Raw genomic sequence first — 14037 nt, 5'->3', positions numbered from 1 at the left:
AAAAAAAAATTATAAGAAAAAATGTCATAGGGGTTGATTATTTCAACCCCTTACAAAAATAGTTCAGGGTTGAAAAAAATTCAAAAAGTGTAGTTTTATTGACAGATAATGTTCACCAAGTTTGGTTTCTTTAGCTTGATGTACGTGGAAGATAAAAAAGAAAAACAATTTTTTTTTGTAATTTTAGGAGGGGCGTAACTTTTCAGGGAAGGGTTTTTCCAAAAAATTTTATACCAAAGACCCCTATTAATTTTTATCGGAGAATCGCCCCTTGAATTTTTTCGGTGTTATTTAGATACACCCTGTATATGAATGTTTGAAAAGAGAAAATAATGAACAATATGATAAAGAAATTAGGAAGCGGATTAGCGAATTAACTAAGATATGAAAAACGACAATTTACCGCGTAATTAAAGAAGCATACGTTATTAATCACGGTATTTTACCAGACATGTAATACGGCGAACAATTTATAATATGTATAAAGAAAATAAAGTTCCTACTTTAAACATGATTCGAGGTAACTTAAGCGATTATCCTGATAATTATAAATCTTTAGATACTTTACGACATGTTTTATTACAATGCGGTTTTAAACATAAAAAACTTGACAATCGTATCGTAATTATGGAATCACAACGCATAGTTGCACTTCGGGAAGATTATTTACAAAAAATTAGAGAATATCGTTAACTAAGTAGGAATAGGAATATAGAATATAGAATATCTAGACGAGACAGGGCAAAATTTTTCTGGGCGCCTATGGGTTCTGTAGAGCTTATGAGTTAAATGTTTTTATATGGTTCCAACTGATATCGTAACGACTATACATATAATTTTATAATATTGGCGCATTCGCCATTTCATGAAATGTAGGAGGTGTAAACCTTGAATTTACTATTTATGTACCTCATTTAATCATTGGTATAAAGGAATACACATATTACGTATATACATTCATTGTACGTGTTCTAAAATTCGTTTTCAGGAGAGAGGGTTTCAAATATACACCTGAAAAACCACATTTACTGTTATGACCTTGGAAAGAAAAAAATTATAAAAATATTCGAATTGTTTGTTAATTTAATTCTGCAGATAAATTAATTTTTAAGAATAAATACTTCTCTAACTCCATCTGTTTTTTATACATCAAGGACAAGAGTATCAAGAAATATATTTTCAACGTTTGGTGTAAAGCAGTTCAAAGTACAAAAAAACGCAAAGTAGAAAGTCCTACAATCCTTGCAAAAAACGCAATAAAATTTCTAGGGTCGTATTTAAAAAAATTAAGTTGATGATGGTCCTGGAGGGACGAAACGTTACATATAAAAATTGATTATGCCATTCGATAGAGGGCAAAAAATGGCCACGAGAAAGTGTTCTTCTTTTTTCAATATCACCTCAAACAAGACTGAAATAAAACAAAAACCGATTTCCATTTCGGTTGTTTGCAAATATTTCGAAAACTAATCATGTTAGCCTTGATTTTTTAGAGGCATAATGTTGGTCTCCTGATTACGCAACTTTGCCCCCATTTAAGCTACTTCGTACCTCTTACCGTTTCCGAGATCCCTGTAGTAAAAAGCGAATTTGTAACAGTCTGTGTATATGAGATTATATGAAGCAAAACTCTAATCAATGAACGGAATTGCCCCTTCAAGCTTGTCTATGTCAAAAACGTTTACTTTTAAATGATTTACAAACTTGAAATGGGGAATTCCACTCATCGATTAGAGCTTTACCTCACTCAGAAGAAATTGCATTTTATAAGTTTAATGGGATTTGTCGATATCCGATATTTGCGTTCTGTTTAGTATTAGAAACAAACATTATCGAAATTATTTGTATCTCTTAAAATAAGGCCATTTTACTCTAGCAGTGTTTTTGGGTTTTCCAAATTTTTGAATATCCCATAAATATTTTTGGAGTTATAAAAAAATTAAAAACAAAAAATAGTAAAAGTATGAATACGTTAGAAATATTGGAAGATAGAAATTACTGTTAATCAAATATATTTTTTGTGAAAGAAAGTATGAAATCGAATGAAATAAGATTAAGTATATTAAAAAATATTTATAAATTACTGTTTTACTTCCAAGTATAGCTTTTATTCTCTAATTAATAAATTCTAATTCAAATAAGAACGTCCTTTGTATAAAAAGGTTATTTAAATTGGAAATCAGTTAAACCTAAAGAAACTTATAACTTATTTTAGAAATAAGAGGAAAAGTCCAATTTCTCACAATCCTTTTATTTTTTTAAATAATTTGACCATAATTTTTCTCCGAATATGGATTTCAAAATTCTATATGTTCCTGATAATAAAATAAATTTTTAAAATAATTTTACTTTGAAATTCAAAAATCTAATAAAAAAATAATAATTTTAGAACAATAAATACTATGGTAAGTTTAGATTACTTACTAGTTTTCTCTGCTCTTTTCCCTTGATGTCACCTCGTAATAGTTTATATTAGTTCTTAACGTAAAGGTACCACTAAAAAACATTGGAAAATTTAAAAATATTACAATTTTCATCGATACTTTATTTTAATTTACAGTTTTCTTGTTGAGCTTCTCATTTATAGTAGGTCAGGTGTAAGATAGATGATGCTAGTTCCAAATTTAAAAACTGGTAAAAAATTGATAAAAATAGGAGCTCCACTCATTTGTTCTGAAAAGTTGGATTTAATAAAAACCTGCGTATTTGTAACGTTGTTTATATATTTGGACTTTAACAAATATTTGCTTTAAAAAGCTGAAATTTAATGTAACTTGACAAAAATCTTAATATGTTTTGCATATTAAAAATTGTTGAATTGATTTCTGTAATTGTGATATGTAAGTATGTAAAAAAGATTTTATATTTTTTGTCAAAGTCAAATAGTTTAGAAATTTGTAAAAATTAATAATTATTGTATAGGTTAAAAATTAAACATAATTTGACTTTACAAAATTTAAAATTGAACATAATTTGACTACTAATTTAAAAAATTATATTATATTTAGCCTTGTAGGACCTGAGGATGAAGTGAAAAATTTGACCTCGAAATCGGTAGTCTACTGTTTTTTTTTTTTTTAATAAAAGGATTGTGAGAAATTGGCCTTTTCTTCTTATTTGGAAAACTCACATTTATCAATTTTGAACTTAAAGAAACTTATTTGTTATGGTATATGAGAGCTTAGAAAGCATCTCTTATAATGCGAGGTCTGTTATAACCGAATTTTTTCAATTACGCGCTAATAAAGATATTTAGTGATATGTATTTGGCAGCATTGTGTTGCGCATAACCTCCTCTATAATCACATATTTTTGGATTGTTGATATCTCATTTAGTTTTTGTGATATTGTTATTTGAGTGCAACGTGTTGCAAGTGGTACTGATGATTTTTGAAATGTGCGATTTTCTGGAAAAACGATGCAATGTAAAATTTTGCGTGAAACTCAAGGAAACGTTTAAACTGTTGAAACAAGCTTACGGTCGTACGCAGTGTTACGAACAATTTAAAAGTGGTCCTCAACCAGTTGAAGATGATCCTCCACCAGGAAGGCCATCAACTGATGACTTCCACGTTCAGAAAGTAAAAAATATGGTGCATGTAAATATTGACTGTCAGAGAAATTGCAAAAGAGGTTAGCATCTCAATTGGGTCATGCCATGAAATGTTGACTGACAAATTGAACATGCATCGAGTTGCAGAAAAATTTGTTCCTCGTTTATTTAATGACGTTGAAACATTCATTCAAAGGATCATAGCGGTAGACGCGAGCAAGGTTTACGGTTACGACATTGTGACAAAAGTTCAATCATCACAATGGATTGGTAATTGATCTCCACTCCCCCAAAAGTTAGTGATGCTGTTTTTTTCGACTTTAATGGAATTTAATGGAAAATATCCGCAAAAAGAAACCAGAGTTGTGGGGAAATAACTCATGCATGATTCATGCACCATGACAATGCTCCCGCATACCAGCTTTGCCACTTTGTCAGTTTTGTGCCAAAAATCAGATTATTGTCCTGCCCCTCCTTACTCGTCAGACCCGGTTCCTTGCGATTTTTTTTATTTCCAAAATTAAAATCACTGTTGAAAGAATGGCGTTTTCAGATAATTACGTTGCGTCGTCACTAACACTTAAAAACGTTGCGCTCAAATAAAAATATCACGGAAACTAAATGAGACATCAACAGTCCAAGAACATGTGGAGGTTATGTGCAAAGCAATGTTGCCAACCGCTATCACTAAATATATCCATTAGGGCGTAATTCAAAAGGCTCGGTTATTTTCTGAACAGACCTCGTATAATTTCTTTACAATTCATTTAATATTTTCAGTTAGGTATAAACAAACTGAATGACAAAATAAATGGAATATAATTACAAATACATAAAGGGATCCATTGTTTCTCTGACTATACAATAAAGGCTTGCTTTTAAGCTACAAATAATGGTTGTATGGTCCATTATGATGTACCTACTCTACGTTTCTAGCAACTTTTTGAGAATCTCAAAGGACCTCTCAGAAATTTACCGGAAAACGTCCTTGACCTTTAAAGCTGGGGTGAATTTAAATTAACGCTTAAATGTATATTATCATGCAATCCGAAATCATAAGGGCGTCTAAGTAAAAATACCTATAGAATTATGAATTATTAACTTTTTTGTATAAGTATAATGAGTTAATTTTATAAAATAATAAAATCAGATTACTCAAGAAGTGCCATAAGATACTCAAATTAGAGAATTACAACACCTGTAAGAGAGGGGAAAAATATAGCCGCTCCAGATCTTTAATTGGATAAATATTGGCTTTGTAGTTAAATTAATAAATTTAAAATTGCGCCAACTATACCTTTTCCAGATATATTTCAGAACGTGATTTTTATTTCAAGTATTTCAGTAAATTGAATTTTAGAAGGCGTTATATCAGATTAGTTATATACAGTGTGTCCCCGGATTGTAAACTTTTTTATTGTTGATTTTTCGAGAAAAAGTTATTCTTGAAAAAAAATATTGCTTTATCTGGGGAAGCCATGGACAGTATTCAAGTAATTAATAAAATATACAGGGCGTTCAAACAATTTAAAAATGTGAAATTTTCCCTAAGCAAAGTGCCTTTAATTTTTGTTTTCGTTAAAAACTGTATTTAACAAAGTGGTTCGTGAATTCAAGAAATGTTTAAATAAAAAGAAGAATAATCATATTTTGTAAATAAGAAGACGCGATTTTAACTATTGTAGTTAAAACATATAGAAATGGTAGAAAATAAGTACCTAAACTTTTATTTTAAATATAATACAATACAAAAATAGCTTCGTAGAACAATTGCCGGTTTGGTTGCCACGTCGTCGGTTTAGGTTTCTTGACGTTTCGAGACCCTTATCGCTCTCTTCGTCAGAAGAGATTATTTCTTTTGCTTCAATATTAAATCGTACATATTTCAAATTAATTACTTGTTTTTACAGATAAACGTTTGGCATTTCGTCGAATTATTGGTAAGTTATAACAGAAACAAAATTTTGAGGTTAATAATAGCATGGTTTCACATATCAAGTTATGTATATAGCCAAAATTATAGAACCTGGTCTGCAGAAAATCCGCACACATTTGTAGAAACCAGTTTACATCCCGTTAGTATAGCGTTGTCAAGAATATAAGAGAAAACAACTGCAAAATGTGTATGAAAATATGCACAATAGAGTAAATTTGTGGATAGCTAGTGAAGGACCCCGTTTTGAACATAATGTGTAATGTTTTATCGCAAATATGGTAATATAGGTTACTAATTTATGAATTTGAATTTGCAGTGAAGAGTAATGGTTTGTAAATTAACGTACTTAACTTTTTCGTATTGTTGTTTTATATATAATAAAAACTAAACTGTCTATATTTATTTTACTCTGTATTTAAATAAAAATAATAAACTGTTAGAAATCCACATCATATTCAATTTACTTTCATAGTAAAGATTTGCAATTTGTTCATTGACAAGTGAAGTTTGATAGTTTTCTCCTTTTAATAAAGTCAAAAGTATTTCAACGAAAAAACAAAAGTATATTTCGGAAGTACGTATTAAGTTTAATATTTCATGCAAACCAATTTTATTTAATTACATGTAACTTCTTCAACCACTCCACTGAGGTTTAGGGATTTTCATTTGGTCTTACTAACCATGAATTATTGGTTGCCTACTCTCACACATGGCTTGTAAATATTTATGAAGGCTCTGTATAAAATAAAATAAAATAATAACGAATAGCATTTAATGTGATCGATTTTAGTTTTTTATAAAACTCAAATCGAATCAATTTTTTTATCCTTAGTATAATGAATATTTTATTACTTCTAGAACCCTTTATAATACATAACGTACAAAAAGACTGACATTATTATTACCTGGTTGCTACCGAAGATATTTCATGTCAACACAAAAGCCGCTAATGGGTAACATATGCTATTTTTGCTGCTGATGTGTTGCTAGATATGGAAGTATATTTTTAAATATCGATTTAAACATCAAATGCTACACTTGCAGTACGTGCATTCGTTACTGCTTCATATAATTATATGTCGTAATTACGACAACTAATGTCCCAGTCATTTTCCATTTAATACAAATAAAATGAGCAAAAAAATTAAAGGAGCAGTAAAATTTCCAAACTTTTTAGTGATTTTTGAAAGGCTATAACTTCGTAAATAATGGTCGTATCGATAAAAAAAATATCTTGAAGCTTGAAGATTCTAATTTGAAATCTTGAAATGAAAAATTTTTTGCGCAATCAAAAGAAATAATGCAATGCATTTTGCAATTTTTTTTTAAACTTCACATGAACTCTAAATTTTTTTTCTGGCTTAATCAATGTCATTTCCATCAGCTTCAATTTGTGTTTTTTTATATACAGATATCGGTTATTGAGTGAAAAGTCACCTTTTTTCTTATCATCGATATCTCATGATCGTTCATCGAACGAAAGATGGATTTTAGAAACCTGAATCAATTCTTCAAGGGCCTTTTGGTATGTCTCAGATTTTTTTTTATACTCGGCATTAATTTGAAAATGTGCAAAAAATTACTTTTTCTGTTTTGGAAAATCAACGTCTACTTTGCAAATATTGCAAAAAGTATAGTTTTTCCGAAGTCAATTGAAGAACCTATAATTTCAAGGTATGTAGCAGGTTCGGTCGCTAAGCAGCAACTCGGCATTGAAATATTTGAAAAACTTGTTCCCATATTTATTTAGCCATACCCATATATAGGTCTGGTCGAACTAAACCTGCAGGTGGTAGAAATGTATACGACCAGTTGAAGAATGCGAGCGCGGCGTGCAATAAATCACAGCAGGCAACAAGTGGTTCATAAATTGCCCAGCAGTGCAGTACGGCAGTGCGGAATTTGGTGTGAATCAGGCAATTTTAATTTATTATAGGCACCTTCTATCAATCATTCATATTACAATTGCGAAAGGGAGAAATAAGAGGGATATTTTGTTTACTAATATTATCACAACATGGCATTTTGGAGACCTTTTGAAACGGAACAAAACAAAATTTACCACCAATATAATAAAATTGTTTGAGGACATAAATAATTAAAATATGTTGTTGGCCAAATGAACATATAATAGAAATTTTCTACACATTATATACAAATTATTATATATTTTTTTTACCTTTAGCACAAAATTTTTTTAGGGACACCTATGAAACTCATTAAATTTTATTACCAAACTATTTTTGCATATTCAACTGACTTCGGAAGGACTATACCAATGTTGGCCGGTTTTTTTTAGCTCAATACATGGCCATATGGGTTATAAATTTTGAAATCGATCAATATAACCATTTTCTTTTCCCGAATCGTTGAAGTTTTATAAAAAATTAAAGGAACAGTTTTATTGTTCCTTAAACATGAAGTAATGATTAAGATGAAACAATTTTTTTGCGTTATTTTTCTCACCCTTTCGCGTTAAATACTCATCAAATATAGGAAAAAATTCAAAATTTAGAAAAATAGAATTATTTAATTTTCAAAAAAAAAATAATTTTCAAAATTTTATAAAAAATTTTTGCATCCTTTTTTTACAATTTTACATTGAATATTTTAAAAGTAGTCGTTGATTTCCAAAACGGTAGAAAAAGTCATTTTTCTTCAAGTATAATTTTTTTTTCTCAAACAAACCAAAAAGCCCTTGAAGGGGATTGATTTAGGTTTCTAAAACGCACCTTTCGTTCGCTGTACGATCAATAGTTCACGAGATCTCGATGATAAAAAAGGTGTCTTTTCACTCAATAGCCGATATCTCGATGAGAAATAATCGTACAGAAAATAAAAACCAACCAAATTGAAGCTGATGACTCAGGCTAAATGATCCTGGCAATTGTAAAATTGTTGCCTTGAATTATTTCTTTTGATTGCGCCGAGTGATGCTCAAAAAAAATTTTTCATTTCAAAACTACAATTTTCAAGCTTCAAGATGCTTCTTTTTTTTCCTCGATGCGACCATTATACACGAAGTTATAACCTTTCAAAATTCATAAAAAAAAAATCGTAAATTTTTCTGCTCCTTTAATTTTTTAACTGAGTGTATTAACTACTACTACTCAGGATAACCAACTTTTTTGTATTTGAAGATATCGAAAAAGTTAAAATATTATTTATTATATTTATTATTTTACGAAAAACTTATTATTATTTATATAAAAAAATAATCGTCAAACTCCAGGGCCGTAGATATTAACTCTGCCCTAACTTTGTATATTTTTACATATTCTGTAACAACGCTTTTTTAGAATTACACCTATATGGGGTTTGATGACCAAGTATAAGCAGAGGCAATCTTGTCAATCAAGTCTTTGTTTAACATTACGTTTATATAACACTTTGTTTTACTGACAATTCCTTTTTCTGGTTATTAAAGAGTTATATCATGTATATACATATTTTCCTATTAAATATTTCTCATATATCATAGCTGTTTTTGAACATTTCTACCATTTTGTATATTTGTATTTCAATAATAGACCAGGCGGTATCTGTTTTGGTTTGGGTGAATCGTATATCCACGGAGATTTTTGGCTTTTTCGCTTTCAAATATCACTAGAAATGAAAATTTTTCTATGCGCATAAAAAAAAACGTGGGCTTAACTTTTGACGGCACAATATGTTAAAAAAATTGGAAAAATGTGATATTTTTCTTCCTATTTAATTATGATCTTTTTAAGAGTTGATTTTAGGCGACAATGGAAGAGGAAAAAAATGTTTGTAATTAAATTTTTTACAATACATGACTGGTTACAAATCGAATGAATCATGATTATTATGGTAAAAATCGAAAAAATCACAAAAATGGGGTTAAAAANCATTTCTAAAGTAGGACTCTATGATAAACACTTTTTGTTCTTGAGAAAACACCATTTTAAACGCTTTTTAAAACGAAAATATTCAAATTGATAGCGGCGATATAGCGCTTTGACAGATGACGTTTAAGTTCATTTGCTATACGCTACGCCCTACGTCCAAATTTTCAGAACCAACTTGACCACGTTTTTATTTGAACGCTCGTTATATTTGTATTTCAATAAGAACTTTTTACTCCTTTGACAACTTGAAGTAAGTAATTTAAGTAGCTCATGGAATATTGATTAAATGCCAAGATTTATGATATCAGCAAATAAAAAAATAAGAATGAAAAAGTATAATCAGTATAATTAAAAATGTTGCAAGTAATATTTATATTGTAATCTAAGTAATTTTTCCTTTTTTGATTTTGGCTATTTTACTCCAGTGTATTTCTGCTACTACAGCTAAACACCGACGCTAGGAAATAAGCAAACCCCAACCTAGAAATTTTGCCGAACCTCCGCTTTGTTGTAGGCACCCTTTACTTGCTTAATATTGCCTAGACAAAGGACCTACGGTTTTACATCCTTTCCGAGGGGTGGTATGTCTTCCTACACAAACCTTGCCTAAATTTGGTATAGATTCTGTGAATACACCGACGTACAGGAAACTAAAAGGTGGACGAGCATCGCGAGCCTTCCCTGGATGGCCACCCATATAAGTACTAACAGCGATCAAAGTTGCTTATGATATCAAATTGTAAATCAAAAATCCTTAACTTCTTAAGTTTATCGCAGTTATTTCAGTTAGTAGGTATTTTTTATCAATGTAAAAGGAGTGAAAACCATTTGTAAGAATGAAACACTAAAATACTTTTACTTATTCTATATTCTAATGCAATTTTTAATAAACTGTGTACAAATTGTCCCTATAATTGATATGCTTGTTGCGTTGTGACTCACGTCATTATTATCTTTAAATTCCTATAAATAAAGAAATGGCAATTAGCGTAATACATATATAGATAGGTCTTTTTTGATTATGCGCAATTTTTTGTCCTGCATTTTAGAAAATTATTGTACCTACCAATTATACAGGCTGTATACAGGCTGTCCCGTTCATGTTTCAAAAAAACTTGTGTGCAAGATCCCCATGGGAAAATAATAGGGGTAGTTCATGTACATTTTTTTTCTTAGACGCCCTGTTTTCGATATACTGTGTGTTGAAGTTGTTACTTTCCAAATGGTTTTCCTTAATTATCTTTAAATCGGCTAAAGATAAAAATTTCTACACGAGTAAACATCGACTGTGTGTTAAGAATAATGTGCAAACGGTTTCTTTCTGAAAAGCTGTGTCGCCGATACAGGTAATTAAAGGGGTACAATCGAAGAAAAAATATGTTAAAAGTAAAAATTTATTACATTTTTCAACGGTTCTGTAAACTCTAAAGGATACTACAAAAAAGGTATACTTGTACCATTTTCGAGAAAAATGAAGTTGCATTATTATTTTTTCATGAGGAACTTGCACACAAGTTTTTTGAAACATGAACGGGACATCCTGTATACGTTTTCTTTGGGGTATAAGATAACTGACAATACATTCAAAATAAGGAGAAAAAACATATTTTTACCGCGTATGTTTATCTTACGTTTCCTTGCATGCCTGTTGAACATAATAGAAAATCGCGTACGGTACTATAAACATAATCACACCCCGCATAATGCTTTTAGGAGACTATTAACACGTGCATTAATCACAATTATTGAGTATCTTTGTAAATTTGCTGGTCAAAACGAGAAAGGTACATTTTCTAATGTTTACATGTTCTCCGTGATCTTTCAATGCGCAAAATTAAAGGAAGTTGCTTTAGTTTAGCCGGAATTAAAAATATCAAAGAATTGAGAATATAGCACACATCTCAATTTATCTACACAGATATAAAAGTTATATGTAGATTGAAACACGTTAGAAATTTGCCATATCTACACCACTAAATTATTTTTTAATCGTAAATTTAAATAAAAAGCGTTTAATGGATTTATTACGTGCCCAAAGAATAAAAAAAGTTCGTTTCTGAGCTATCTCCAAAAATAGTTTTATTATTTTAATTTTGTAATTTCTAAATAATTAATAAATCGAACACGGGTTTACAATGCAAACTACAGTATTTTCCCCTGGTGTTTTTAAAAGAAGCTGTGTTTCATTCTGTATATTACAGTTTACTTCATTCGAATAAAGTTAATAGTAATATAAATAAATATATCCATAACTATTGATTATTCTGTAGACATAAACAACAACTAAGAAAAGAGGATTCAATTATTCCTAAAAGAAAAAATTGAGGTCTGACGTAAAAGTTAAATATTTACCAATCCTTCCTTTATTTGGTACCGTTATAAACTACCTGTTCTTTATCAACTGATCAGAATAGGAAAGCCAGTTAAAGAAATGTTTAAGTTTTAAAAAATATATAGTTATATACATACATCTTTAAATTTTGTATTATGACTTCAATTCTGTTATATCTTTTACTCTGTTCAATTTTATAAATTAAAAATTGTGGCTGAGATAATCGAACCACTTAGCACCTAAAATTAAAAGACAATGATTATTATTGATTACTTCTCAGCATATGGATAACTTTTACTACTGCTAACGCGTTTATTGCATGAACTATCAATGTAAAACTGTTTTGTAAATAAAAGTTTAACCATTTCTTTGTCTCCAAAATCCCGGTCCGATACGCCCAATAGTTAATTAATAATTAATGTTATAAATAAAGATTTTTCATGGAAACCAAGAGGCGTGGTTGATTTCTCTCTTTTTTAAAATTGCCGTAAAAATAAGCTCTATTTAATGCAAAAAGAGCGAATTCCCGAGCGCCTTTTGCTTGACCTTGAAACAATTTGTTTATAACGCTGCTTAGCACATCCTATTTGTTAGTTGTAAAGAGCAACATAATTTCAACTTTTTGAAATTTTTCTTTTTCGATACGTTTCTTTGGATCAATTAGAACCTATATCTACGATATTAACTTCTAAAATTAACGTTTAGTAATTAAACAATTAGTTTTAAACAAACGAAATTAATTAAGAAATAGCTGGAGCAACAATTTCACGGTCGATTCAATTGGCGTTTGGCACACATGTTGGTCATTGCATTGACCGTCTTTTCCATAAATTTGATCAATATCCATCGCTTTTTGTAATAATAATGTGTAGTTTTTGAAAACTGATTTTCCGCGGTCAACCTTTATTTTACAGTAAACAAATTAGTGAATACTGACTACCATAAATACGATACCATATCACCATAAATTGTAGGTACTATAAATTGTGGGTAATTTAATTGCCTACAATATAAATAACTAACTTTCCGATAGGTCGTCTAGATTTTCACGGGCAGTAAAACAAATTAAAAAACACACAGTTTTGCTACTTATTTGTAATATTCCAACTTAGCGTCATTCTTTCGAGTTATTTTTTTGATATTATCATTCTACATTCTATCCCGGTTCTAGATTGCAATAAAATGTCTACTAATAATTGTTTTAAATTTTCAAGTTTTATGATATAATTCTGCGTTAGCTTGGAAAACATAAAACATAGAAGATTTTTTGCTTTATTTCAAGTAAAATTTAACCCATTCTGTTCATAATATTATAAAAAGTAATAAAAGCCTTCTTTATACTAATTGTAAGTTAAATGGAAATAATTTAAATATACATATCTTAATAACACGAATAATGAAAAGTGTTTAGTACCTATAGAGACCTAGAGACCACTTTTCTGTTATATATCCTTTATATGAGTAATAAAAAAAATAGTTTATAATATTTATTTAAACATTTAAATATATTTACCGGGTAACCTCAGCGAAATTAAAGTACACTTATTCCTACTGCATGCAATAGTTTCTTATGAAAAAACACCATTACTAGCAACAAAAATCGATACTCTATTTAATACTTAATAAATCGACACGCAGTTACTTTCTAAGTACAATAAAACAGCGATCGTATAAATTACCACAAACACATAAACACAGTGACATGAAAAATATCTACGCCTCTTTCTTTCCCTTATGAGAGAATAGATTTTCTTGATAAAAGACAGAATGAAAAGCTGAAAGCAATGCTAATGATTCTTTCGCTCACCTTTCGTTCTACATTGTCGGAGCTGATCGAATCTGGCGACCTCCTTGTTGAAACGTGGCCCGGCTAAGGACTACCGATTATCCTGGCAGCGCTAGATTAGCAGGACGAGGACGGAGGACCCTTTGCAGGGCGAAGGAAACCTTCTCTTCAACTGGACATGATGAATTAACCTGTAGCTGGTGACGCACGAGCAACTGGGGGCACCGCGACGCTGTGCGCCTGCTTACGGGGAAAGATAGACCAGGGTCGGTTCTGGGGTGTAGGCCGCCTGCGTGCAGCCGCAAGGGCTGTCCTGTAATCAAATTTTGTAAATATGTGTATAATTGAAATGAAAACATCTTATTTCTTTATTTATCCACAATTGATATGTTAGAATGTTATAATTGTTTAATATAACGGGAAAGGCTTAAAATCTCACAAACATATTCCAACCTCGTTAGTTTAGACGTTTAGAGAGTTGTCCTAAGCGCAAACTGAAGTTAGTTCTGTGCAGTCGAGTGTATACTTCAAATGATATTCGAATTATTACTATTCACAGCA

At 30.2% G+C, this 14037-nt stretch overlaps 1 protein-coding gene across 1 annotated transcript in view; it reads right to left on the bottom strand.

Moving 5' to 3' along the window:
* The window catches only part of LOC108906660 (potassium channel subfamily K member 1), a 114598-nt gene extending 100960 nt beyond the window's left edge, over positions 1-13638 (bottom strand). The window contains exon 1 of the mRNA XM_023454232.1: positions 13498-13638. The gene's annotated coding sequence lies outside the window, so the exon portion shown is untranslated. The remainder of the gene's footprint in view (positions 1-13497) is intronic.
* Positions 13639-14037: the final 399 nt, after the last annotated feature.

Source organism: Anoplophora glabripennis, unplaced genomic scaffold, assembly GCF_000390285.2.
Source record: "Anoplophora glabripennis isolate ALB-LARVAE unplaced genomic scaffold, Agla_2.0 scaffold185, whole genome shotgun sequence".
Classification (NCBI taxonomy): domain Eukaryota; kingdom Metazoa; phylum Arthropoda; class Insecta; order Coleoptera; family Cerambycidae; genus Anoplophora; species Anoplophora glabripennis.
The sequence above is the reverse complement of the archived record's forward strand: the minus strand, read 5'-3'. Positions and strand labels throughout refer to the sequence as shown.